The sequence below is a fragment of the Carassius auratus genome, unplaced genomic scaffold (assembly GCF_003368295.1).
Source record: "Carassius auratus strain Wakin unplaced genomic scaffold, ASM336829v1 scaf_tig00034482, whole genome shotgun sequence".
Taxonomy (NCBI): domain Eukaryota; kingdom Metazoa; phylum Chordata; class Actinopteri; order Cypriniformes; family Cyprinidae; genus Carassius; species Carassius auratus.
Window position 1 is genome coordinate 105,622 of NW_020526151.1, and position 4,413 is coordinate 110,034.

General features: G+C 35.0%; 1 long non-coding RNA gene across 3 annotated transcripts; it reads left to right on the top strand.

Moving 5' to 3' along the window:
* Positions 1-1,101: 1,101 nt before the first annotated feature.
* On the top strand, positions 1,102-3,767 carry LOC113081474 (uncharacterized). Of its 3 annotated transcripts, none has more exons than XR_003282224.1 (5): positions 1,102-1,163; positions 2,865-2,965; positions 3,069-3,134; positions 3,217-3,288; positions 3,398-3,767. It is a non-coding gene; the product is annotated as an uncharacterized LOC113081474 (long non-coding RNA). The 3 variants fall into 3 exon arrangements; XR_003282225.1 differs by lacking the exon at positions 1,102-1,163 and adding an exon at positions 2,634-2,782; XR_003282226.1 differs by lacking the exon at positions 1,102-1,163 and adding an exon at positions 2,735-2,757.
* The last annotated feature ends 646 nt before the right edge of the window (positions 3,768-4,413 follow it).

Here is a 4,413-nt window from a genome sequence, read left to right on the forward strand (position 1 = left end):
TTTAATACTGCACTAGCAGAATTCTTCACTTATTTTAAATAGAAATACATTGATGGGTCTTTCTCTGAACTGAACTGTAACATTCATAAAATTTTATTTTACCATGAAAAGAGTTTCTCTCTGGACAAAACAGTTTAAGCTTGTATAATTTTGTCTTGTTAATCACGGAACTGAAACTATTTAAAGTAACAGATCAACCATGAATTGAAATCCTGTCATGTACTCAGGGGCGAATCTAGAAAAATATTGATGGGGTGGCGAGGAATTTTTGAGGGGTGACAACATATGGCAGACGTATATGTACTGAATTTAGTCACTGTTATCACAGATTGATAATAAATATGTGTGAACACTACAAAAGGACACAGGCTATCATTTACAAACTTAATCTCATGCAATCAATAAGCACCACCACACTCACTAATGCATACAGTATGCATCAACATGTAACTAAGAGCATTATAAAAGATTCAGTGTTATCAATATGTCAGTTTATTACAAGAAACACAAGATTTTAACAGCCAATGCAGGATTTATTGTTGTGCCCCCCTTCCTCAATTATGATGATGTAAAAAAATCCTACTATAGGGGTGAAAAAATAACTTTAATCAAATAAAAAACTAAATTAATAAATTGTATTATTTACAAATCACAATTGTAGCTCTCAACATTTACCTGTGGCTATAACTTTATTATGACTCTAATTTTTTTATAGTCTCAAGCATTCAGAAATCATGCAAAATGAAACTAAGCAGTTTTACTATGATAAAACCAATGATTTGGGTCAGTTAGGGGATTGCAAATCATTTGAATCAGTTCGGGAGTTCGGAGCGGGATCACAAATCATTTGAATCAGTTCGGGAGTTCGGAGCGGGATCACAAATCATTTGAATCAGTTCGGGAGTTCGTAGCGGGTTCGCGAATCATATGAGTCAGTTCGGGAGTTCAAAGCGGGTTCACGAATCATTTGAGTCAGTTATGGGGATCGCGAATCATTTGAGTCCATTTGGGAGTTCGGAGCGGGATCGCGAATCATTTGATTTGAGAAGGGTCTGGCTGCAGACCATGGGCGAGTGGAGCTCCACTCTCAAACCGGAAATACGTCACCTCCACTTTAAAACATCAAGATGGCGTCGCCGGGAGTACTTCAAACTTAAAATCAGGTAATTTTATCTCTGCATCGCTAAAATGGTGAACTGACGCTGTTGTAACGCGCAGTGTAAGAAAAACGCACAGGGCTTACGTGAAATTATTAACATAAGAATTACTAAACACTATGGATTTATAGATTTATATCGCGAGCAATGTTGATGTCTGGCCACTGATCATATATACACCACATATAGTAATTTATAGATCAATGTTTCTGTCCAATGTGTTTTTTTATTAAGTTATCAAGTTCAATTACAAACCTTTACCCCACATTTCAACAACTGGACACATATTATTAGTGTTGATACATCCAAATAGAAAGAAAAAAGATGGAAAAAATAACAATAATCACACCATAAGATAAAACAGAATAAATAACGGAAAGAAAAAGAAAGATGTCTTAGGGTCTTATTCTAACAACAAAAACAAGTTCAAAGCATACAAGAGGTTCTGGGCGTTCCTGTCAATCCTGTAATGAAGAGACTTTGCAAATATCTTTAGTTCATTCTTCCATCCGCTGAAGTGAGGTACTTATCTTACTTATCTACTTATCTATGAATCTAGTATTTTCACAAAGTAATTAAGTTATTTATCAAAAAGTCTAGGATCTTTTCCTTCAACAATACTCCAACCTTAACTGAGATCACAGTCAAAGGGTGTATTGATATCTGTTTGAAATGAAGCCAGTTTTGAAATTCCAGCCAAAAAGTCTGTACAGATTCACATTTCAAAAACATATGATCAACAGTTTCATTATCTTTCTCACAGAACCCGCATGAATTGTTCTCCCAATTAAATCTTTCTTGTAGGAAGTGATTAGATGGATAAATGTCCTTTAGAATTTTAAATGTTACTTCTTTGGCTTTAGGAAGAACTGGATAAGTAAAATAAAGCTTCCTTATTTTCTTTGCCTCTTCTTCAATAAATTCTTGAAGAACATACTTTCTTTTCAGTTGACTGGGGAAGTAAAGTTTGGATAATACATTTCTGATAAACTTATTTGTTAATTGTTTGCTCTTTAAATTTTTACCTTTAGTACATGATGGATAGCATAGATGTAACTTAGTTTTTGGTGGCTTGTGGTAAAATAACGTAGTGAATAATGAAAGGACACAATCGTTTTGTATGTGTATGCCTTTAGCATTTGTTGTATAATTTTAAAAAGGTCATATGAGGAGGTTGTTTTCATATTTAATTTTTCATTCACCTCCAGGGATAGAGGTGAATGTGTATTTTTAATAAGTGATTTTTTTTTGCACTAAAAAAATCTTTTAACTGCACTGTTGTTCACTTCATTGATTTGCACTATATCTCTCATTTACCTTGCGCTGCTTTATTTAACTTTATTTTTAACTTTTATTTTTATTATATGTCTTTTTTTATAATTCCCTTATTGTATAATTGTATCTACATTTTATATTTGATCTAGTTATTTTTTTAGGCTTTAATGTTAATGTTATCTGTATGCACCGGGGTCTGAGAGTAACGCAATTTCGATTCTCTGTATGTATGTACTGTACATGTGGAAATTGACAATAAAGCAGACTTGAACTTGAACTTGAATAGGATTGGCATATAAGATGCAGCACTCTTTACATTTTAAATGTATGTTGCCACCTTAGAAGTCAAGGTCTTTTTACATGTGACATTAACATATTTATTTTTTCTATTTTGTTGTTCTGTTATTCTATTGTTTTACTTTTTTGTTTCAGATCAAATGTATATCAAGTGTTATCCATCCTCATAACACCTCCACAAATAGAGACTGAAACTTCTGAGTGCCATCACCTTGTCTGCTATGGGACTGTCATAGGTGAATGATGCAGTACTATTCTGTGTTGAATTTACAAAACGTCAGCACACAGACTTAGTATTGTTCCAGTTTTGCTGTGCTCATGTCTTCTTTGTGTCCCCAGCCCAGCAATCAGATGCATCAGAACAACAAGGCACAACTGTGGTGGCCCAGGCACCTTCAGCAACAAGTAAATTGCTTTAACATTAATGATAATTAAATGTCAGTATTGTAATTAAACTTGACCCATCTGACGTAATTGTTCATGCCAGAGATTTAACAACACTGTCAGTCAGGAGCATATTTAACAGGAGCCACACTCAACTGGCTTGATGGTGACTTCAGTAAGTGTGGTCAACCCTCTTGTTTTTGTGGCTATAACAATTAGACTAAGTAATCTCACTCTCTTCCATTTCCTTAACATTAAACTTTTTTTTTGTTGATACTGAACAGGTGCAGTGAAGATATTTAAAGAGACACTATCTAAAGTACAGAAAGCCGTACATAATCTCTAGGTGCAGTCGCCTACAGTGCAGCCAGCTTCACAAAGACTGTGGGGCTGGTCACCAGGAAAATGGCCAACAAGGAGTGCTTTTGGGGTTTTACTCCTCAGATGACCACACTGGCTACTGTAGCTGGGATTGCTTCACAGAAAATGGAGGTCTTGAAGAGTAAATGTGCGTGCATGTGAACACATTGTGTTATTACAGTAACAATTATGGTCACTTGCAGTTCATGTGTTTTCAATGTAGTGTAAGATGTGTTAATTATTATTATTACTCAAAAACCATTAAAACTTCTAAATTGTGGAAGTTATTCTTCATTATTTTACTGTGGTTATTTTGTATATGTTGTTATTTTGATTAAAATACAAAATTCAACACACATAATTCTGGTTGAGGTATTATTTTAATAATTTATTTAATATTTCATTTATTTTTCACTGCTATATATTAAAAACATAAGGTTAACTTTCTCAAATGTATGGAATGTTACATTGGCAGTTGTACACTGGTAAAACAAACATGAACAAATTGATGTCTGTAGTGCTAATTTGCTGGGGGTGGGGGTGGGGGGTGGGGGGTGGGGTAAGAAATGCTGTCTTGTCATAAACCGTAAAAGATTAGTGTATATATATATATATTTTTTATTTCTACTAGGTAAAAGTAACAAAGATAAAAGTACAGAACATATTAACATTACGTACAAAGAGGTGACATAACTGGCAAAGCACCCTTTATACGTGTATATAACAAGTAATACAAAACGAAAGTTTGGTGGTAGTGACATATTTTCCCTCTTAAATGGAGCTCCACTCTACGTAAAGTGTTACCCGGACCAACATGGCGGCCGCGTCATTAGTGGAGGCGACGTAATTCTACGGAAAGTAGGGCCCGGTCCAACATGGCGGCGGCGTCGCTAGTGGAGGTGACGTATTTCCGCTCTTGAGTGGAGCTCCACTCGCCCAC